Source organism: Diabrotica undecimpunctata, chromosome 11 (genome assembly GCF_040954645.1).
Source record: "Diabrotica undecimpunctata isolate CICGRU chromosome 11, icDiaUnde3, whole genome shotgun sequence".
Taxonomy (NCBI): Eukaryota; Metazoa; Arthropoda; class Insecta; order Coleoptera; family Chrysomelidae; genus Diabrotica; species Diabrotica undecimpunctata.
Window position 1 is genome coordinate 31,298,945 of NC_092813.1, and position 25,845 is coordinate 31,324,789.

General features: G+C 30.2%; 1 long non-coding RNA gene across 1 annotated transcript; it reads right to left on the reverse strand.

Annotated features, from left to right (window-relative positions):
* Positions 1-9,043: 9,043 nt before the first annotated feature.
* Positions 9,044-25,800, reverse strand: LOC140452966 (uncharacterized). Its single transcript, XR_011952263.1, has 4 exons — positions 25,545-25,800; positions 19,358-19,502; positions 13,386-13,799; positions 9,044-9,209 (listed from the first exon to the last, which is right to left on the reverse strand). It is a non-coding gene; the product is annotated as an uncharacterized lncRNA (long non-coding RNA).
* Positions 25,801-25,845: the final 45 nt, after the last annotated feature.

The following is a 25,845-nucleotide window of genomic DNA, read 5'->3' on the forward strand; positions in this document are numbered from 1 at the left end:
TATTCCAATAGAGAAATGTCATATTACTGATCATTCCAAAATTTCGGCTCTATCTCTCCGACTATTAGGCAAGCTCCTCTTTCCTTTAAAGGAGACAGATAGTTGAACGATATTTTATACAATGTCTATCACTGGGTATGGATTTATTTTTGTCCAAGTTTTATATTGGTCCACTATTTCAAATGCAGTTCAAACAGACATATATTAAATTGTATGTTCCGTTTTAAATTCGTTCAATCTGTATATATATATATATATATATATATATATATATATATATATATATATATATATATATATATATATATATATATATATATATATATATATATTGTGACGATTAGGGTTTATAGAAAATAATTTATAAGTTATATACTACATAATATTAGATATTTGGTTGTTTTAAATAAGTTATATACTAGAGAATTTAATAAAAATATATTTATGTGAGGGCATTTTTAATAAATTAGCATATAATAATTGTAAAAAGTTGTATTTTAATATTGTAAATATATATAAGTGAGCCATGTGCTTAGGCAACCAAAAATACTCTCGGAGATTGACAGATATTTATACTCTGAAGTGACGTTTAAGAATATTTACGAATATAAAGTGGGTTATAATAATATATTATATTGTTTGAAATGTGTATTTTATTAAATTAGAATGTTAAGTTACTAATTTAATTATATATTCTGATCTGAAAAGCCTAAATGTAAACAAAATTATTAATAGAAAAGAATGGAATTCTCTGGATCTCCGGAGATGGCCATGTTTGCGAAATGGTTTGTTCCAGAAAATTCAGACATGTATTAAATAGAACTGAATAGAACATGATATCTTACGAGATGGTTCTAGAAATCCAAAAACATATAAATACCCGTGATTTGGATTCAAGATGGCAGTTTTTGGAAGTTTTTAGTCAGAAGTCAGGCCAGTTCATTATGAAAGTTAATAAACACATTTAGTTAGTGAATAGTGAAGTAAATTGTTCATAATTTTCAAGAAGTCAGTCAGAAAAGTTTAGTAAGAAATATGAAAGTTAGTTGGAGTCAGTGAATCAGGTACAAATAGTCGAATTGTTTAATATAGTGAGTTAAATGAAGATTAAAAATTATGCATATAATTAATGCACATTTATAATTATACACAAATAATTATTGAAGATTATAAAAGTATATTGAAAGAAATTAAATTATATTATGGTTGGAGATTAGTATAAATCAACTTATAATAATTGGATATTGGTATATTGAAAAGAAGAATAAATATAAATGCTGTTTGCTGGTTTGGTTGGTGGTGTATAAATGCTGGTGAAGAAAACTATATCTTAAATTGGTAGAAGCTGATAATTGAAAAAAGTAATTTCACAAAAAACAAGGATAACCGAAGTACGAAGACTTTCAGTGGTGATTAGAATATATATAGTGGAAAACAGTTCATTTAGGCATTCAGTGAAAGAAAGGTACAAAATTTTGTTAATATAATTTAGTTAGTGTCATAACAATTTCAATTTTGAAGATAGTTTGTTTAAATTTTAGATTGTCTATAGAATTTAATTAGTTTTATAAGAATATCAGTTTAAAGATAGTTTATTTTAAATTTACATTGACTAGGTTAGATATATATGTGTGTTTCATAATAGTTATAATAAAGATAATTTAAAAAAAAGTACTTACAAGCTAATTCTTTGAGAACCGCGATAAAAACCCTATATATTATATTATTAAAAATACTCATTGCTCATCATTCAAACAAAAAACAAAAAACACATCATAACAATTTTGGCGCCCAACGTGGGGCTCTCTATTTAAAAGAATTAGTTTGGGAAGATAAGTGCTCTCATATAATTAAATTAATTATCAGTAGAAAGGAAAAATTATAGAATTTATTTTTAATTATATTTGAACAAGTAAAGTCTCAAAATGTCTCAAGGAAAGAAAGGTACAAGAAGCAAAAAGAATGAAGAAGATGTGGAAGTAGAAACACAACCTATACAAGAGGAGAGTTTAGTTCAAGTTCCACAAGATACTGCAGAAATGAATCCAGAAAGAGAGGAAAATGTCAATATGGCAGCTTTGATGTCATTAATGATGCAGATGAACAAGACAATAGAAGAGAATTCAAAAGAAATCAAAGAAGACATAAAAAAATTGGAAGAGAATTCAAAAGAAGTCAAAGAAGACATGAAAAAAATGGAACAAAAATTGGAAGAGAATTATAGAAAATTAGAAAAGAAAATAGAAGATAATAATAATAAAATTGTAAAACAAATGGAAAAACAAATGGATAAAAAACTTGAAGCTGCAGAGAAAAAAGTAGCAAATGAAATAAAAATTATACGGAAGGACTACAAGAAAAGGATAGAAAATGAGAGGACAGAAGTAAAGAGGATTATTCAAGATAATAAGATAGATATAGAACAGAAAATAGAGTTACAGAAATGTAACTTAGAAGTAAAAATTAACGAAGACAGGAGAAACACAGAAGAAAAATTAGACGATATACAACAAAATATCCAAATAAATTGTAATCAAATAAGAAATGTGGAACAGAGAATAGATGATATTTCACAAATGAGAGACATAGGGAGACCTTACTTAAATTTAACAAATGAGACTGGGATTAAATTCTCTGGTAATATAAAAAATTTGCATCCTAGAGTATACATAAATAGTTTAAAACATAAATTAAGATTTGTGAATAATATTAATGATATTAAAGATTATATTAGAGTGACATTAAATGACAATGCAGCAACTTGGTTTGCTAGTATTGAGAATGATTTAGATAATTTTCAAACATTTGAAAATAAATTTTTAAATTATTATTGGGGTGAATTAGAGCAAGCAAAGTTTAGAGAAATTCTATATTTTGGAAAGTATAATCAAAATTTAAAATCAAATATGGTAGATTATGCATTGAAATTGATAACAGTTGCAAAATATTTAGAACCACCACTTAGAGAGGATGAAACAGTCTTAAATGTATCTAGACATTTTGATGCTGATGTTGTGCAAACCGTAACTGTACAAAATATTCAAACAATAGATAGTTTTATTAATTTTATTCAAAGAATACAAAGAGGCAATAAGACAAGTAATAATAACAACAGAAAAAACAACAATACTTTTCAATATAATAAAAATGATAATCAACAATATAGACAATCATATAACAATAATACTAGGTATGGTGATAATTTACAAAATTTTAATAATACTAACACTAATCCAAATAGACAGAACTTTAATAATAATACTAGTTATAATAGACAAAATTTTAATAATAATACCAATTATAATAGACAACATTTTAATAACAGTACTAATAATAATAGACAAGAATTTAACAATAGAAGAAATACAGAACGACCTAACTATAACAGACAGGTAAATTGTGTTCGAAGGAATAGAAGCTGCGAAGGCAGGGAACGAAATCGTACAAGGCAAGAAAATGTGAGTAGAAGTCATAGTAGGGAAAGACATAGTACATCAGATCCAAGTGGTCAGATACAATCTGACAATTCTAATAATCAAAATTTTGTGCAGTAAACTTTCTGAATTACAAGTTAGGCCATTGCTATTATGAAAAACCTTCTGAATTTATTTCTTTAGATGAGGATAAAATTATTGACTCTATTAATTTAATTTATATAAATGCTTTGGCCAAAAATAAAATGATTAAGATTATGATAGATACTGGTTCAGAAAGTACTTTAGTCTCGGAGAATTTTATTTTTAATACATTAAAATTATCAGATATAATAAAGATTCCAAAAATTAAAATAATTGGTGCAAATAATAAGAAGTTGGGTGAAATTGATAAACTAGCCAATTTTAAAATTAATATTCTTAATAAAGAAATTAATATGCAAGGATTTATTGTCAAGGATTTATGTGTTGATATATTAATGGGAAATGATGAATTGGAAAAGAAGAAAGTAAAGATAGATTTTGAAAAAAAAATGGTAACTTTGGAAGGGCAAATAATTAAATTTATGCAGAAAGATGAGGTAGAAGAAGGAATAAGAGTTGATAGGATATTATTAAAAGAAAATAATGATGTTTATGAAGAAGAAATGTATTTTGATGATAGGGAAATGTCCAAAAAGAATGTAAAGAATAATTATTGTAGTGAATCTTTAAGGAATGGAAATTTTAAGCAGATGGATGCCTACGAGGCGGAGTGCGTAAAATTGGAAGAAAGGAATAATGAGTACATAATGAAGAATAATTTTATTTGTAAAGAAGAAGATGTGATAAAAGTTAATTGCCCTGAAGAATATGAATCAATAGTCGTTTCCATATTGCAGCAACACAAGGGACTTGTCAATAAAGAAAATAGAATTGCACAAAATTATATCCATAGTATAAAAGTTAAAGAAGAAAAAGATTTTAAAACAAAATCATACCCAATACCATATAAATACAGAGAAGAAGTAAACAAAACAATTAATAATATGTTAGAAGATGGGATCATTGAGAAGGCAGACACACGTTTTATTAACCCCATAGTAATAGTACGAAAAAGATCAGGTGAAATCAGGTTATGTTTGGATGCAAGGAATATTAACAAGATTACTGAAAAGCAATTTGAAGCACCAATGAGTATAGATGGAATATTAGGAAGAATTACAGGAATGTCATTTTTCACTAAAATCGATTTACAGCATAGTTTCTGGTTAATACCTCTAGAAAGAAAAAGTAGACAGTATACAGGATTTCAGATAGATGGAGTAGTATATCAATTCAAAGTAGTACCATTTGGACTTCAATCATCTTGCAGTGCTCTATGTAGATGTCTTCATGATATTTTGGATCAATATGAACATTTTGTAATTCACTACATTGATGATATATTAATTTTTTCTAAAACGGCTGAAGATCATGAGAAACACCTAAAAATTATAATAAATAGATTAGACAAAGTTGGACTAAAAATAAATCAAGAAAAATGTACATTTTTTCAAAAAGAAGTCATATATCTAGGTTATAAACTTAACACTAAGGGAATCGAAATGGATCCAGAACGGACACAAGTCATTCAGGAATATAAAACACCACACAATTTAAGAACTTTAAGAGGATTTATTGGAATAATTAATTATTATAAAAGGATGATACCAGATCTAAGTATAAAAGAAATTCCATTACTTGAACTACTGAGAAAAGGTGTAAAATGGAGATGGGATCAGAGAAGAGAACTAGCATTCCAAGAAATTAAAAACATTTTTCTGTCAAATTTGAAAATATACTATCCTGACTATACACAGCCATTCATACTAAGAACAGATGCATCAATAGAGAGATTATCAGGGGTATTATTACAAATACATGATGGGGTCGAATACCCAATACAATTCATTTCAAGAATTACAAAGCCACATGAAAAGGGTTACTCAGTTTCAGAATTAGAACTAGCAAGTATAATACACTGTGTCACAAAATTAAGATTTTATTTGTTGAGTAATGAATTTACAATAGAAACAGATCACCAAGCTTTAACGTCTATATTAAATAACAAATATGGAAACAGTAGAATACATCGGTGGAGTCTAATACTTAGTGAATACTGCTTTGAAATCAAATACATTTCTGGAAAATCCAATATAGTGGCAGATGCTTTATCAAGGTTAGAAAATACATCACAAAAAGGGCAGCGAACAATAAAAATTGGATTAAATCAATTAGTAGAAAGTACTGGATTATATTCTAAAGAAGAAATTATAAGAGATCAGATCAATTTGAGTGAAAAACAAAAAGTCCTTAGGAAAGATGGAGTATATTATAAAATAATAAATGGCATAGAAGTATATGTAATAACTAGAACTTTAGCAAAGAAAATATTGAAAAATTTACATAACAATTATATGCATATTGGTTCAAGAAAGCTATGGATGCTATTTAGGGACAATTATTTTGCAAAGAATGACATAAGTATAGCAAAAGAAATTACTACCCAATGCCCAATATGTCAACTAAACAAAGAAAAGAATTTCAAAAACCAGAACACATATAAATCTAATGTTGTATATGAAAAACTAAATACAGTTTCCATGGATTTTATTTCAAATTTAGTTCTCAGTCCAACAGAAAAAAAGCATATACTAGTGATAGTTGATTTATATACAAAATTTATTAAACTATATCCCTGCTCCAGAACAAATGTTAAAACATTAAAATTATATATTAATCAATTTTTCGAAGAAATAGGACCATTTAGAAATTGCATAATAGATAATGCTACATATTTTAACAACCAAAAATTTCGGGCATTTTGTGAGAAAAAGGGAATCAACATTCATTTTACAAGTATCAGACATCCTCAGGCAAATCCTGCAGAAAGATATATTAAAGAAGTTATAAAATATTTAAGGATACTGTGCCAAAATCAACACGAAACTTGGCAGCAACATATACCACAAGTAGAGTATTTTTTAAATAATACACATAATTTGAATACAGAGGAAGTACCAGAATATTTAATGTTTGGCCATATAGGAAACAGAAAGTGGATTAGTGAATATAATCAGGATATGTTAGAACAAGTAATGCAGAAAGTGAATAACCGAATTAGGAGGAAAGCTGAAAAATATATCAGAAGACAAAATCGAAATATAAAAAAACCAATCACATTTCAAAAAGGAGACCTAGTGTTAATTCGTTCACTTAGAAAAAGTAATGTTAAAGAAAACCGTTGTAAGAAATTACAACCAATGTTTGAAGGTCCATATACAATTGAAAATCAGAATGGACTAAATAGTTATGTGTTAATAGATGCAGAGAACAGACTAAGAGGCATATTTCATATCAACGACATTTTTCAATATCATGAAGAGATTGAATAATGATTTCTATACCTTTAACACAAATATAATAACACTAATAACTTACTGATAGATCCATTTCATAGATAGATGGTAGATTTCTTTGTTGTGAATAAATTTGACATCATACTTGTTGAATTTTGTACATATGGAAATTGTTTGGTACCCTAAAAATCATAATTTGGGGTTAGATACTATAATTGCTATAAAAATGTCTTTCTAATATAATAAAGTAAAAAAAACTTACAAATTTATATTGATGAAAGTTATTTTGAATGGAAATAATTCCTAGATTTTGTCTATAAATAAACAGAACACAATATCCATTATATTTTTAATTAAGGTTATATTTTATTCTCTCCATTTGACATGACAGTTTGACCATAGAATAGCCGAACTGTGCTCCGTTGTTCTCTGCTTTGACATAGACAGCGAACAGGGATGTATTTAACACACTTTAAATAATAAAAAAAAATTGAATTATTAATTTATTAAATTTAATAAGGTATGAGAAAATTAATATTTAAAAAAAATAATAAGTAAATTATTTATTTTAAATATTATTTTTGGGGTATTGTGACGATTAGGGTTTATAGAAAATAATTTATAAGTTATATACTACATAATATTAGATATTTGGTTGTTTTAAATAAGTTATATACTAGAGAATTTAATAAAAATATATTTATGTGAGGGCATTTTTAATAAATTAGCATATAATAATTGTAAAAAGTTGTATTTTAATATTGTAAATATATATAAGTGAGCCATGTGCTTAGGCAACCAAAAATACTCTCGGAGATTGACAGATATTTATACTCTGAAGTGACGTTTAAGAATATTTACGAATATAAAGTGGGTTATAATAATATATTATATTGTTTGAAATGTGTATTTTATTAAATTAGAATGTTAAGTTACTAATTTAATTATATATTCTGATCTGAAAAGCCTAAATGTAAACAAAATTATTAATAGAAAAGAATGGAATTCTCTGGATCTCCGGAGATGGCCATGTTTGCGAAATGGTTTGTTCCAGAAAATTCAGACATGTATTAAATAGAACTGAATAGAACATGATATCTTACGAGATGGTTCTAGAAATCCAAAAACATATAAATACCCGTGATTTGGATTCAAGATGGCAGTTTTTGGAAGTTTTTAGTCAGAAGTCAGGCCAGTTCATTATGAAAGTTAATAAACACATTTAGTTAGTGAATAGTGAAGTAAATTGTTCATAATTTTCAAGAAGTCAGTCAGAAAAGTTTAGTAAGAAATATGAAAGTTAGTTGGAGTCAGTGAATCAGGTACAAATAGTCGAATTGTTTAATATAGTGAGTTAAATGAAGATTAAAAATTATGCATATAATTAATGCACATTTATAATTATACACAAATAATTATTGAAGATTATAAAAGTATATTGGAAGAAATTAAATTATATTATGGTTGGAGATTAGTATAAATCAACTTATAATAATTGGATATTGGTATATTGAAAAGAAGAATAAATATAAATGCTGTTTGCTGGTTTGGTTGGTGGTGTATAAATGCTGGTGAAGAAAACTATATCTTAAATTGGTAGAAGCTGATAATTGAAAAAAGTAATTTCACAAAAAACAAGGATAACCGAAGTACGAAGACTTTCAGTGGTGATTAGAATATATATAGTGGAAAACAGTTCATTTAGGCATTCAGTGAAAGAAAGGTACAAAATTTTGTTAATATAATTTAGTTAGTGTCATAACAATTTCAATTTTGAAGATAGTTTGTTTAAATTTTAGATTGTCTATAGAATTTAATTAGTTTTATAAGAATATCAGTTTAAAGATAGTTTATTTTAAATTTACATTGACTAGGTTAGATATATATGTGTGTTTCATAATAGTTATAATAAAGATAATTTAAAAAAAAGTACTTACAAGCTAATTCTTTGAGAACCGCGATAAAAACCCTATATATTATATTATTAAAAATACTCATTGCTCATCATTCAAACAAAAAACAAAAAACACATCATAACAATATATATATATATATATATATATATATATATATATATATATATATATATATATATATATATATATATATATATATATATATATATATATATATATATATACCACTAGTATTTTAGTCTTTAAGGGATATTCCGACAAAACAGATTGCATTAACAATGTTTTACTTAAGATTAAGAAGAATATGCAGCTATTTACGAATTTATATTTTCCACAGATCCTTCAACTTCCTTGGTTTATTTCAAGGTGGCTAAAACAGCAGGATGTGTATATGTAAGAAACTATTATGAGAGCGAAGGTGTTGAATAAGCTGTTGGACAATCCAGCGGAGCCTGTTTGCATTGCAGCTAGGATTTCACCTAAAAGAAGGATATGTTAGTATGTATATAAATATTCTTAATGTGGTAGTTTAAGCTACTTGTCTTAAAATGTTTAAATATTCTTTTCTAGTATTGAAGGAACTAAAGTTCATAACTACATTATAGCCGTTGGTTTATTAGTTGGTCCACGTAACGTATCATTTGCTTCCAGAATTGCCAACAATAGAATGTCTATATCTTTGATTTAAAAATGCAGTTGATTCACTGCTATATTCCCATAAATATGTTAAAATAAAAGAAACTCAAGTATATTGTTCTGAAGCTATTTTCTTGTGGCATTTTAAAGTAATTACTATTTAAATGGAAATAAGCCACAATTAAAGGGTAAAGTACGTTTATTGACGTTTCAATTTCTAGTTCGGAAATCGTTCTCAAAATACAAAAAAATTTTGAATAACGCTGGGCCCATAACGGTTTCTTAATATTGTTCTGAAGCTATTTTCTTGTGGCATTTTAAAGTAATTACTATTTAAATAGCAATATGCCACAACTAAAGGTTAAAGTAAGTTTATTGACGTTTCAATTTCCACTTCGGAAATCGTTCTCAAAATACAAACCTTTTTGATTGTATTTTAAGAACGATTTCCGAAGTGGAAATTGAAACGTCAATAAACGTACTTTAACCTTTAATTGTAGCTTATTCCCATTTAAATAGTAAGAAACTCAAGTAGAAATAAGAATACTTATCTCTCCATCTCAAAGACTACTCATATCAAATGCTTGTCCTACTGTTCCAAACACGTCAATTGAACAAGAATTACATCAGATGGGTATAAACTCCGTCTCAAAAATGACTTTCCTAAGAGTAGGTATGCCTGAAAGCAAATACAATCATGTCTTGAGTATTAGAAGACAAATATTTATTACACCTTTAGACAATATTCCTGATTCTATCACTATCTCTTATGACAATACCAATTATGGACTATACGTTTCTATAGAAGAATTTAGCTGTATAAAATGCAAGACTATTGGTCATCAGGAAGCTGAATACTCTAACCAAGCAAACCTCATTACTTCTATTGTACACTCAGGATCTTCCCAAAACACATTAATTACAGTATCCTCTAATAACCAAACAGAACAAATTATGGAAACTGACGATATCCTGACAGGATCCGTAAGTAATAGTAGTGAAATATCTTTCTTAAAAACCCCAATATCATCAACCTCAAACAACATCAGAAATCCTACTCCAGTAGAAATAACTCCAAATCCAATTACTACAAACGTCCCTAATCAACTAAAAATATTCATCTCATCTTCTCCAGACATTAACGAAAATACCCCACAGACCGATTCACAGATATTTACTTCTCTTATAGTAAGCAAACAAAAAAAAGGTCAAAAAAGGCAACCAGAAATTACCGCACAATTACCACAGAAAGAACTTTTACTTTCACTAGAGTCAATTAAAGACAAAATAGAAAACAGATCACCACCGTTTATCCTAAACTATAACGAAATATGTGACTTTCTAAAAAACACAATATATGCCAAACATCCTGAAATAATTTCAAAAGATTACTTGAATGAAACTGCTGAGCTAATTGAAATCCTTAATTTTGTTCACACTTATACCCACAAATCAAAATTAAAAAATAATATAACTATATTAAAATAAACTAAACCCCAATAATATCTCTTCCACAGAAGAGACAGATGAACAATTATCTCAGGCAGAATTATAACATGTCCAATTCCTTTATTTTACAGTGGAATCTTAATGGGTTTTATACTCATTTAGAACAATTAAAACTTTTAATAAATGAATTATGCCCAAAGATCTTATGTCTTTAAGAAACTCATTTTAAACAAGTTAATATAAATCTTCGAAATTACCAATGTTTTCAAAAAAAAAACAGACTAGCACAATAGGCCAGTGACGGAGTAGCTATCTTTGTTAAGTACAGACCTAGAAGCTAAGCCAATTGCATTAAGTACTAATCTCGAAGCTGTAGCAGTGAGTATTACATATTAAAAACATATTAATATATCCAACATTTATTTACCACATCCTAGCGAGCTAGACCTATAAGAACTAAATAACCTTCTTGATCAAATTCCACACAGAAAAATAATTTTAGGGGATATGAACTGTCATCATTCTGCATGGTGAAGCTCGAAAACAGACAAATACGGTAACCTAATAAAACATCTTATTGACTCTTCTCATTTATTATTACTTAATACAGGGGAACCTACCAGATTTAACTTCTATAACGGCTCTTTTTCCGCCACAGATTTATCATTATGTAGTCAATCCTTATCAACGTTTTTCACGTGGAATACTTTAAAATCGTTATATGACAGTGATCACTTTCCTATCTGCATATCATTAAATGCAATTCGATCTCCTAATTTTCCAATCTATTAATCCTAGAAATTAAGGAATGCAAACTGGTCGTCTTATCAAGTCGAGATTGAAAAGAAAATTAAAAACTATCATCCAAGTGATGATATAAACTCTAATATTACCTCCTTAAACAGGATATTTATAGAAGCAGCTTTAAATAATATAGGTAAAACAAAGCTCTGAAAAAGACCTCCAGTACCTTCGTGGAACAATGAAGTAGCACTTGCTCTATCTTCTAGCAATCACACCTGGAGATGGTACGTATCATCTATCAATTCTTTAACACCTTCCGACATAATCTGGACTAAAATTCGTAAACTTAAAGGCTCTAATTCTTATAGACATATTAACACCTTAACACACAATAATAAATTAATCGCTTTAGCTGATAGCGAAAAAAATATTTCTTATGAATCCCTAATTTACAAGAAAAACATAGAAGCTTCTACAATCCTCATTAACAACTCTGACAGCCCCTTAAATGCTCCTATAACTCTTCAAGAGTTAGAGTTTTCTTTCAAATATAAAAAATACAGCTGCAGGACCAGATGATATTCTACCAGTCTTCATAAAAAACTTACCATTCGAAGCCAAATTAATTCTGTTAGATTTATTTAATACCTGCTTCCTAAAGCATGAATTGCCAGACCTCTGGTCTCAAGCAATAATCATTCCCATTATTAAGCCTAACAAACCAAAAGACAACCCTACCTCTTACAGACCCATCTCTCTTACATGTTGCATGTGCAAGATCCTAGAAAAAATTTTAAACCTCCGCCTTATATGGTACTTATAAAATAATAATTTTCTTACTCCCTTCCAAAGTGGTTTTCGAAGAGGTAGATCCACATAAGATAATCACGTTGCATTAGAGACTTCAATTAATGAAGCTTTTGCAAATATCCAAAAACTAATTGCAATATTTTTCGATATAACCCAAGCCTACGATAGGGCATGGAGGCACTGTATTCTACAAACATTGAAAGATACTGGCATTCAAGGTCACATACTTGCATTTATAATTTTTTTATTTTAATCGCTCAATTCAAGTTAGAATTAATGATGTTACAAGCTTATCTAAGATACTTTTTCTTCTTTATGTACCGTCTTCTACCGAAGGTTGGCGACCATCAAACGATGGGTTTCTCTGTTTTGTGCCGCATGTATTATGTTCGCAGCTTTTGGTATTTGAAGTAGTATCTATATTTGATATATCTTCTAAGATACTAGACAATGGAATTCCTCAAGGTTCGATTCTTAGTCCAACTTTATGCTTAATCGCTTTTAATAGTAGTATAAATTTAATTAAAGCATCCATTAAAGCTAGTTTTTATGCAGATGCCATTTTTATTTATACTAAATCGAATAATGTAATGGCAGCAACTAAAATTATAAAGAGTTTCTTAAATCGGCTTTATAATTGAACGATAAAAACGGAATTTGTTTTTTTTTATTGAAAAAACACGATACATTATTTTTAACAAAAATAAAACACACCTCACAACTAGTCATAATTTACCTTTAGAACAGTCAAAAGAAATAAAATTTCTAGGTCTAACTTTTGGGAGAACTTTTTTGTTCTTCAGTTATATTTTATATTTACAACTTCTTCCAAAGCTGTTAACGCGACTTGTTTTATGCTGAATTTTACATGCTAAGATAATTTTTTATCTTAATCTTAATCTTAATCTTGTAATAAATGTATATTAAAGATTCTGTTTTTCTATCTTCTTTATACCCCTAGTATAATGCATTAAAAAAATTTAACAAAACACTGATAAAATAGTAAAATAACTTACCGACTACATTTAAGTTGACGAAATGACTTTTTACTGGTTAGGTACTAATCTGACATTCATAAGTACCAGCCTCTCTCTTTTGAGCCCATCTGATCTGGAAAGTCCAGTCATCTGTTTCAGGATGGTGATTTGCGTGAAAACTAAAATAATGTTCTTGTGGCATTCAAAAGTAATTAATATTTAAATGGGAATAAGCCACAAATAAAGGTTACAATTAGTTTATTGACCTCTCAATTTCCGTTTCGGAAATCATTCTCAAAATATAAACATTAGTAATTTACTAATAATTTCGAAGTGGAAATTGAAACGTCAATAAACTAACTTTAATTGTAGCTTATTCCCATTTAAATATTAATTTGCCTTATAGCTTCCCACTGTGAGGAGATGAATATCTCTGTGTCTGATCCATGATACCTAAAACCAAAAATATTAAACATTATCAAATTTGTTAACCAATAACGAAAGATAAGGTGTTGAATAGTTTGAAATAGAAAACATGATCGCCAGGAGCCTAAGATCAAATTTTGGCTAACACTAAGTTTTAGCTTCTCTCTACTAAGCCTCTGTTTTTGATGTATGTTCCGTACATAGAAATCTTCTGTTGTTAGATTTGGTTTTGGACATGAAATATCTTAGTGTATTGTTTTTTTTTTTATGTTATTGTGATGTTGACGTGATGTAGTTGTGATATTTGAATGGAGACCTAGACACGATGTTTATCGTAATCGAGGACGTCCTCCAACAAGGTGGTCAGATGACATCAAGCGCATTCAGCACAACTGGATTCAGGGTGCTCAAAATAGAATGCATTGGAATTATTTACGGGAGGCCTATGTCCAGCAGTGGACTCAAAACAGCTGATGATAATGTGATGTACTTATTTCCTCTAGTTTTTAATTTTTCTTCTAAGTCCTTTCAATATGGTATTATTGTCATCTTTGAATCTCTTCTTGTGAGTGTTTCTGGATTACTTGTGACGTTTTGTTGTTTCACTTCTCCAGTCTTGTAAAATTCCTTGTTTATAAATGACAATGGGTAATTATTTTTTGACACGGACACACCCACATACACTCATACATACATACAAAACATTTATCAGGTCGGTGATTGAATATAGATTTAATCTTTATATCTTGTTCAACTGCCACCTCACACAAAGACTGCTGGGATTGGAACGGGGAATCCTGCGTAGAGTAAACAACAAACGGTATGACTACCTCTCCGCCCTCATTCATCAACTGTAGAACATCCAACCCATCAATGAGAGGCTCTCCTCTCTGAGCAGTAGTTACACAATCAAAACCATCCGTGGCCAAAACTTCAGAACCTACTCATCCATCGATAATGTATTCAAAAGACGTCCTAAACCCAAACTCCCTATCCTACCCACTAAATTACTGGGCCTTGCCAGCAACGAACTCCCTGATGAATACATTAACACCCTGGAAGCAATTCCACTCTTTTATCGCAGCAATAATCAGTAAATGTTCACTTCGAGCTCGATAGACAGGGAGGGATAGGGTTTCTGTGGTTTCCCGATCTCATTGCACAATGATAACTGTCTATTGCAGAGGATACAGCCACAACTGTCCTAACGCGATTTACAATTCATATACTTATTAATTAAATTCAGTCAATTTATAACTATATATTTTCGCTAATAAAATTCTAAAAAGGACCGTTTTAGTTCAACAACCCTTTCGCCTCTGATTATCCAGGATCCTCCTCCGCGGGACATATCCAACGAAGCGAACCACCAGTAGATCCAATGCAGCGACAGAAGCCAACCCAACAAAAAAATAAATCACGTCCTGAAGAGGTGGCTAAATCTGGACAATATTAACTGGTGTAGTGATGATATCTAACAACAACAATCTGCATGTTAAATACAATGAAAAGATCACTAAGTATAGAAGTCTGGAAATTTAAATTAAAAAACAATGGAAAATGGAAAGTATCCAGATATTGTATTTCTTTGCAATTACACCATAATGGACTGTAATGAGAATTTCATTTTACATTTATTTTAACGTTTCAAAATGCTTACCAATTAGCTCTTCGTACCAAATTAATGGAAGTTTATATTTTAACATAATTTCTTAATTTATAAATTATTTCAAAAAGATTTCTGTACTGGATGTCGAATCGTCAAAATTATTGTAAAATGCAATTCTCATTACAATCAATTGTGATTTAATCCCCTAAAAATACCATATTTAAAGCTGGGAAAGAACGAAATTCACAAATGACAATGGTACCTGGATGGAATTAATTAGTAATAAATACTTCAATCCCCAAAAAAAATTAAAAAAGGACCCTGCTGGAATTGTGGAATTCTTTAATAGTTTATGGAGCTAGTTTTCGTTTTTGAAAGTAAGTCATCATCTCAATAATATTGTGGAATTCGGTTGCCATTTATGCCGGCTGCGCAGAGTATTACTGACGTTGTGGTATGCACCCGTTTTCCCAGACAAAAGTCCGTGCTATACCCCACAGAACTTAATTCCTATCTGAACTTAACAAAATTGAGCTACTTTATGAAAAAACTGAGGAGAAAGTTTTATAGTATGCAAAAGTAGGTGTAACTAGTTAACTAGTATTAAGACAAAGGAGTAGAAATTTAAGAGATAAAGAGCAACTTAAGTAATTTTACTTATCTTTAACAATAAATATAAACGCGTGTGTATTCTCTTAAACAGTGGTATCAAGACTATTGTAGTCTACTGTTTCGTAATCTTATAATGGATAAACAGATCGGCTAAGAGAAAAACCCCGAACATAAAACTCGTGCTTCGGAAAACGATTTAAATATACTAAAAGTTTCGATAATTTGCCTCGGAATATGGATGGATTAAAACGATGATGATAATCTAATGGCAGTATTTGAAGGAATTAAGAAAAACAAGGAAGTATTCATCCTGGTAGATTTAAATGCTACAGCAGGAAGAAGAGACAACATTCAGATTATTAGGAAGTAGGGAGAAGCTATTTTAAATTAAAACGATGTGCGACCTTTTAGCTTATGTGAGAGCTTATCGGACAAATCATAAATGTGACAAATGGATTCTACGCTTATAAAGACATATAGAAATATACATGGACACAGACAAGAAGAGGGCTAAGTTTATTTGTTGAATATGTCATCATACGTCAACACTCAAATCTACAAATTATGGATGTACGGGTGTATCGGGGAGCGGAGTGCGGATGGGATGACTTAACTATAGCAAATGTGTTAGTTAAATACCGGGAAAATAACAGCGACCATCAATATAAAAAACAATATCCAGAAATATGAGTATAAACAAATATAACAAGAGGCTATAGGAAACTGTGTGACATCAAGATCCGGAGTGGTGGTCACAAGAAATAAGAGAGTTTGTAGATACTAAAGAGAAAGCCTATCGAATCTGGCTCCAAACACAAAATCTAGAAGACTGGAGAACATACACTTACTGTAATAGGAAAGTTATGAACACTGTGACCAACAGAAAAAACGAAACGTGGAACAAAAAATGTGAAGAAATAAACAGATATACGGATGTAACTGGAGTATTTAAAGCTTGGAAGTTTATAATAAACTTCAGAAAAGATCACAAAGGAACAGAGAGATTAAACCCCGTAGGTAGGTTAGAGTGAGAAGAATATTACAAATCCCTATTTACGGACGCAAGATGATATTGTGAAATAAATTATACAAACATTAGAACAGATCCAATAGAAGAAGAAAAAGTAAAACTAAGCAACGTGGACGATATAAGACGAACCTTAAAGGAAATGAAATACGGGAAAGTTACAGAGCCTGTAAAGATACCCATTAAATTGATAAAACTCGGACAGTCAATACCAACAGAATTGTTAGCAGAGATCTTTGATAAATATCTAATCAAACAATAAAATATTTCAGAAGATTAAAACCTGGCGTATATAAGCTCTAGACACAAAAAAGAGATAAAAATAAATGTAAAAATTACAGAGATTGTTGGCTCATATTATCATAACTGTACATTTGAAAACTCCAGGGGGCACAAATCTATGATTAATTGTATAGTCACTAATAGAAAAATCCACCCAAAGCAGATTCTAGATATCCGAACTTTAAACTCAGCAGACGCAGGGAGTGAACACAAACTAGAACTAGCAAAAATAAGAATTAAAATAACACCAAAACATTTTCTACAGGAAATTCCCCGAAAAAAAACTCAATATAGAATCACTGTGGAACAAGTGCAAGAAAAATGTACCAAAGGAAGCTAGCACAGAAGATACAGCTGAAACAAATAGAACCCATCGAAGATATAAACGCAAGCTGGAACATACCAGCAAACGAATGGGAAAGATACCTGACGGAATTGTTTAAAGGAAAGAAAAATAATAATTAAACACCATAATGTACCTGAATTAAAAAGATACGAAATAGAAATCGGTTTTCAGGAAATAGAGATAGCCATAAATTCACTCAAAAATAGCACCATCAAAAGTCACCATGACCAGACGGAATAACCAAAGAGCTTCTAAAACACGGAGGAGAAAGTATAACCCTAGAGATGACAAAACTTAAACAAAAACTAATATTGCACTGCAAGATAACAGACGCATGGAGAAACATCATAATGATACCAATGTTCAAGAAAGGAGATAAAGAATTATAGAGGTATAAATCTACTGAACACCGCACTTAAGCTTACCACAAAAGTCCTAACCAACAAAATCAATAAACTAACAACTTTATCAGATAAACAACAAGTATTCAGATCCGGAAGATCCTGCGTAGCCGCCGTATTTGTACTATAACTGATAAAGGCGATTGCATCCCAGTAGAAGACGTCTTACACCTATTGTATAAAAGAAACATACCAATCAATATTATACAAGCCATCGAAAACATCTACTTCCATAATCGAATACGGGCAAAGATAAATAGAAAACTAACACAGTGGATACCAGAACAAAGCGGAGTCAGACAGGGTTACTCGTTAAGCCCACTTCTCTTTTAATATAGCAATGAACGAAATAATACACGCAGTACGTAAAGGGCATGGTTACAGAATGGGGAAGAAAGAAATCCAAATATTATGTTATGCAGACGACGTCGCAATAATCACCGAGACAGAAAACGAGCTCCAAAGATTAACACACATCTTCAATACAATAGACAAGAAATACAATATGATAATATCAACATCTAAATACCCACTACGATGTACAATCGAAATTGATGGGAAAATAATAAAGCAGGAAGCAAGGTTTAGATATCTGGGAATGGATATAAGTAGTTAAGGAGATGTTGAAGGAGAACTACCACAACAAAGCTTAAAAGCAAGTAAAGCTACGGGATCTATAAAATACATAAAATCTCTATACAAAAATACAATAAAAACAAGAATCTATAAAGCTGCAATTAGATCTATATTAACATACGCGGCGGAGACAAGACCTGAAACATCTAAAACGAGACGACTACTAGAAACAACAGAGATGAAAATACTTCTACACAGAAGCGAAAACATTAAAAGCATGAAATATAGAAGACATAAATGGGTGATGGGTGACAAAACGGAAACAGGAGTGGAACGACTACATTAGTAGAATGACAGAGGATAGGATAGTACGACTAGCACAAGATAAGTCACCATATGGATGAAGAAGTATTAACAGACCAAGAAAAAGATGGTGCGATAATTTAAACAATTTAGGAGGCTAATATTGAAGAAGAAACAGGCTTTAAAGCATACATACAAGAGGGAAGGCTCATCGGGAAGCATCGTTGGATACATAGGAAATACAACGCCAGTATGGAAGCTTCATACAAGCTTAAAAAAAAATTGCTTTTTATAGTTAAGTTTGAATTATTCTTAAAAACAATATTTATTGTAAAACGTTAGTAAAAATATTAATTGAATTATATCCCCCAGCCAGTATCTTATTTATCCCGACTTAAATATTTTAATTACATAAAGTAGTCTACTCACTGATTTATTTCCTAAATTTCGAACTCGGCAACTAAGATACGCTGATTTCCCAAAAAGAATAGTGCCGTTACTGGGAGTCGTCGCATCGAAGTAGGGATCGAAAAGATATTAGAAGATGCCATGCCGGAACTTACAAATGGCGAACCTAAAAAAAAAGCAAATTAAATATCTTACTAACTTTGAATGAATGCTGTTGATTGAATTATTATATTTTATTTTTTCAGCTTGAACTAGATATAAAACGCTTGTAAATATAAGATGTAGACATTTAATAGACGATAAATGGATTTAACTATGATTATGAGTATTTTGAGATCATTTCTTAATTTTCAGCGTCAATGTATCTTTCAAAATAAAGGATTTCAATGTGTGTCCAAATATTTATTATTGTTTGATAAATACGCGCAAAAGAATAACAAGAAGAATTCAGAAAATGATTAAATAAATTAGAGAAAAAAATAGAAGTAATAAGCCCAACTAACCAACAACTTATAAAAGTAAAAGAAGTTATAGAAAAGAAACTAAAACATATTAACACAGCAACACAGACTTACAGAAAAATAAAAAAAATATCGGGCAAATAATGCAGATGGAGGTATCCTAACAAAATAAATAAAAAAAAATATAAGAAATAAGCACAACAATCCTAATACAGATCGAGGTGGCCTAACAGTTGGTTCCCCTCTGCCTATCTACATCGTAGGAAAGTTATCTTTTAGATGATTGTAAATAAGAGCAGTGTTATGAACTGGAGTACCATCGTGTAAAACCAAATTCGGTACTAGTGTAATAAGCCGGAACCATGTCTACGAAGATGGAATTTATATCAATGAATTCTGCTTCACTTACTAATGATTGCGCAATAATTTTTATTCGGTGCAAAACGTTCTTTTTTATGTAATTTCCATGAGAAATATTCCCGATTTTTAAAAGCCACCGCCATTATTTACCATGAAACAACATGAAATGACACATGACAGGAATGACAACTGTTTCTTATTGTCAAGAAGGGTAATTTTAACCAGTGTTGCCATAGTTATTCAAAATTATGTTTTCTAATGAAAAATAAAAATTTATATAAAACAAAGTTTATAACATTTTATTTATTTATATTACTGCTTTTTTTTACCAGTGTTAGGTTGGATTTGGTTACGTTGGTTTAGTTTTAATTTCATGTTTTCTTATGAAATATAAAAATTGTTATTTTTAATTATATTATAACATTTTATTCTTATTACTGCTTTTTTTACCAGTGTTAGGTTAGATTTGGTTTATTGGTTTACATTTTTAATAATAAAATAAGACGATGGTTAACGGGTAATCTTTTTGCACGTGTTTATTAAGATTGCATCCACCTGTTTTAATTAACACCTTCGCGGACAAAGCAGCATATGCCGCTCTACTTTCTGGGACAAAGCGCGATATCCCGTCTAATGTTGAGAACGGCCAAAACTCAAAGCGGCTTACCAAGCACATTTTTGTACATGAAATACTATTCAAACACCTTAGGTGTCCCAGCAAATAACATAAAATATTGTGAACTGTCCGTGTCGGTCAGTTTAGCTTTGAAATATTAGACGTGTGTTAGGCGGCGAGCACGTGGTACTATATCACTTCATTTTTGTTGTTTTTGTTGGTGTTTTGTTTATTTTGACTAGATTTGTTGAGGCAGTAATAAAATGTTGAGGTTATATTTTCGGTAAATATACTATTTTTTGTTTTTACAGAAAATGGATTCTAGAGAAGAAGCAAGGCTTCTTGGACTTATGGATGAAGTGAGCACAGATGAATTTGAAAGTTCTGAATCAGAACCTTATAGCTCTGATGATGATTTACAAGATCCATCATATCAATCCAGTAGTGGTGAAGATTCGTTGGCAAACGAGAATCTGTTTTCAAACGAAAATTACGAAGACAGAGTTGAGCCAGAAAATGACGAAACAGGTAATGATATACAAAATTTGCTAGAGGTGGGCGATATTGGAACTGATAACGAGTGGGATGATATTGTCGCAGATATTCCAGATATTTTTGTTTGACAATTCCCAAAGTGGCCTTCATCTTAATTTTGACACAGATACTCCTAAAGCTACAGACTATTTTTTTAAATTTTGGGATCAAGAAATTATGCAGCTAATTCTTGATTCAATGAACAAATACATTGAAATATTGATTAATGTAAATAGGCCCAAGCAAAAATACAGCAGACAAGCATACATTAGGCCATTTACTATGGAGGAACTTCAATCATTTTTAGCTATATGCATATTACAGGGTCAAATAAAATACCCCTCTGTAAGGAAGTTGTTTTCAATGAATCCACTTTATTATGCACCAGTTTTTCATTACACCCAATCTGGTAGAAGATTTGAAGAAATGCTGCGGTGTTTTAGCTGTTCTTGTAAAGAGGAAACAACAGGAACTAATTCACTGAAAAAAGTCAATCCTCTGCTCGATAAACTATTACTCAATTTTCAAAAAGCTAATTACCCTGCAGAAGAAATGTCACTAGATGAATCTTTGCTTCCCGTTCGTGGTCGTCTGAGTTTTCGGGTGTATATCAAAGGAAAAAAAGCGAAATATGGCATTAAGTTCTACGAGCTATCTACAGTAGACGGATACGTATTGAATATAAAAATTTATAAAGGAAAATCCGAAGATGTAGAAGGATTATCTAAAATTGAGTCGTTAGTACTGCAACTTATGGAACCTTATTTGGATAAAGGCGATTTATTCCTTGATAACTTCTACAACTGCATTTTGCTGTCAAAATCCCTTTTGAAAAGAAAAACTCATTCTACAGGAACTCTTAGACGAAACAGAAAAGGAAATCCAAAAGCTCTTGTAAACACCAATCTAAAGAAAGGAGAACACAAATGGCGAAGAGACGGTAGCATCTATATTTCAAAGTGGAAGGATAAAAGGGAAGTACTCTGCATAACAACCAAATATCACCCAAAACTTATAAATGTACAGAACAGGTTTGGAAAGACAGTAATAAAACCTGAAGAAGTTGCCAGGTACAATGAGTATATGTCAGGAATAGCTAGGACTGATTAAATGGTGAGTATATATATATATATATATATATATATATATATATATATATATATATATATTGATATATGTATATATATCAATACCTTATCCATGGTCCAGTATTGTTTGTCTGTTAAAATAAATGTCTTGGCGGACCCCTAGACGAGAAGCGAGTGTCCTTGTATTTTCCTTCGACGTGTTCTTCTATTAATTATTCGTCTATTTCGTTTTAGGGATATCGCTGTGCATTTGTCTGAGAGAAATAATCTGTACTTATCTGTGTATACTTTTTTAAGGAATATATTATAACCTTTCGAGACTGGCTGAATGACGAAAGTCAATGCCACAAAAAAAAAATTGTGAGTTATTATTCTTCTCCACAGAAAACTATCAGGTGGTACAAAAAAGTGATGTTTCACTTACTGGATGTAGCTATATGAAATTCCTACTATGCAATGAAGAAGCACAAAAATGTAAAACTGACCCTTTTGGAATGCAGAGAAAATTTGGTAAGAGAATTATTGAACATTCCAGAAGATATGAATGATGGGAGAAAACTAATGCATAAGGGAGCTTTGCACGGTAAAAAACGACCTCGAATGGAAGCGAATATAGTTTTCAACCCTAACAATGAACAACACTTTCCAGATTTAATTCCACACCCTACGGAGACACCGCAAAACTCATCATGTGAGGTGCAAGTGGTGTTTACGAAACAAAAACCGCAAGGAAACCAGATACTTGTGTAAAACGTGTGCCGATAAACCAGCACTGCATTGTACCGTGTTTTGAACTGTACCACAAAAATTAAATTTTTTAATATAAGCGTATCTCGGTATTATGTTTTCGTTATAAGGATATTTCTTTATTATTTTTTACAGAAATAAAGATTTAGTTGCATTTACTACTCGAGAGCGGCATGTACCGCTTTATCCAGTTGCACAACTTTTGTGACATATATGGACATAGCGGCATTTACCGCACCTTGTTTTTTTTTTATAAAAAACATCCTAAACATTCTAAAATATTATGAAACTACTTTTTTATGACAGAAAAATAACAAATTTTAAGATTTTTACAAGTGTGTTTTTTGCGACCCCCTATAAAAACTAGGTGTCCGCGAACGTGTTAAGGTAATGTTCATGAAGTTTTTAGATCTTTAAAGGATGAAACTGGCAACAATGTCAAAAGTACATAAAATTTAACTTCTTGCGCATGGCCGCCATATTGTTTGAAATATTAAAAATTTTTATTATTTTAAACAATTTTACCCATTTTTTCATAATTTAACAGTAAAAAACAGTGATATTTAATATGTTTTAGTTACGTTTTTTTTATTAAGACATGTATATATACTTTTCTTTGTTTTTATGGAAATTTTTTTTTGATTCATAGTACTTTTTTTGTTATATTTTCTGTATTTTTCATTATTTGGGCACTTTTACTAGTTTAAAGCAAAGAAAACATTAAAATTTGAGGTTTTTTTCACTTTTTCGCTAAGTCCACAAAAAATTTGGCTTTTTTGAGGCGTTCCGGCTTACTAAATATTTACCCCATTTGTCGAATATTAAGTGTAATCTGGAACTGCAATTATTCAGTAAGACGGAAACGCCTCAAAAATGCCCAATTCTTTGTGGACTTAGCCTCAAATTTTAATGTTTTCTTTGCTGAAAACTAGTAAAAATGTCAAAATATTCAAAAAATACAGAAAAAATAAAAAAAAGTATTATGAACCAAAAAAAATTACATAAAAAGCAAAGAGTATATATATATATATATATATATATATATATATATATATATATATATATATATATATATATATATATATATATATATATATATATAGATATGTATATATATATATATATATATATATATATATATATATATATATATATATATATATATATATATATAGTCTTAAAACAACGTAACTAAAACATAATAAATATCAGTGATTTTTACTGTTAAATTATGAAAAAATGCTTAATGCCACCAACATAAATATTTTCTCTACCGGCAGTTTACTCGCTTCCAAAAAGGTCCCTTTCTTTGCCGATAAGGTATATACACACCTTTTGGGACAAGTTTATTACATAATACATTACTTACAGCGTCAATGCAAAAACTCGTTGACACATCGACACAATAGTTTTTCTTTTATTACACTATGTTTAATCAAAAATCTTTTGATTAAACATAGTGTAATAAAAGAAAAACTAGTGTAATGTAAAAAAAGCTGTAGGTAATGTCACTCTGTGACATTACCTACAGCTTTTTTTAGTAACGATGACGAATAAACAAAAAAGCAAGAAGCGGGTTGAAGTTGGATATTTGGACCAACCCAATGCAGCGATAGTTCGTGGAGAATTAAAATGAACCACGAGCTGGATGAACTAATGCAGAGCGCAGATATTGTCAGATTTGTAAAATCACAAAGACTAAACTGGCTTGGTCACCTATAAAGAATGCCAGATAATCGAGCTGTAAAAGTAGTCCAGAGATGGAAGCCCCAAGGAAACAGAACAAGAGGAAGGCCCCGTAAAAGATGGATAGACGACGTAGAGAGGGATCTTAAGACCATGAACATCAGGCAGTGGCGAAGGAAAGTATCCGACAGGGCAGAATGGAAGAACACTGTTAAGCAAGCCAAGACTCACAAAGGGTTGTAGCGCCATTAGAAGAAGAAGATTTGAAATTAAAAATCATACTTAATATGCTTGTTATGTGTTATTGTGCATACTGATTATCTTGTTCACCCTTGTAACTTACTAAATATAATATAATCGGTAATAATATAGTCTTTCATTCTGCGTTTAAATTTTTTAAAAATACTTATTAGTTCTCTCAGTGTTCGAAAAAAAATTAATGCATTTAAAAAGCATCGGTCCGAAATTTTGCGCCTACACTCATAAGAACATACACCAATGATAATAAACCTAACATAACGTAACCAAACCTAACCAAATCTAACCTAACCCGTAAAAAGCAGTAGATTTCTGTTAAAACAATATAACCCAAACTAACTTAAAATCAGACTAAGAAGCTCACAATTTTTATTTGAAGAGATTGATATTTTTCTTTACATTTTATTAATACACAATTAAAGCTGACAAATAACAAAAAATATGAATAGTTAATTTACCGTTTCACTTGATTCCTTTTTCGCAGGTCGCAAGATGTTTGTGTGGGTTCTATATTCTATACTCTCTTTGCACTATTTTAAGTTGCTTTTGTTAAAGTAAAGCACTGCCGGTGTCTCTCTTTCTTGCTTTATCTGCTTTATTTTTATTATTATTGTCTTTTATCTGTCGGTAATGTTAAAATCACTATAAACTAAGTTACTACTACTGCCACTTACTACAAACAAGCAAAAAAACATGTGTTACTTCGAACGTTAAGTAAAATTAAACGAATACGAAGTACTGATAACTGAAACTGAACTG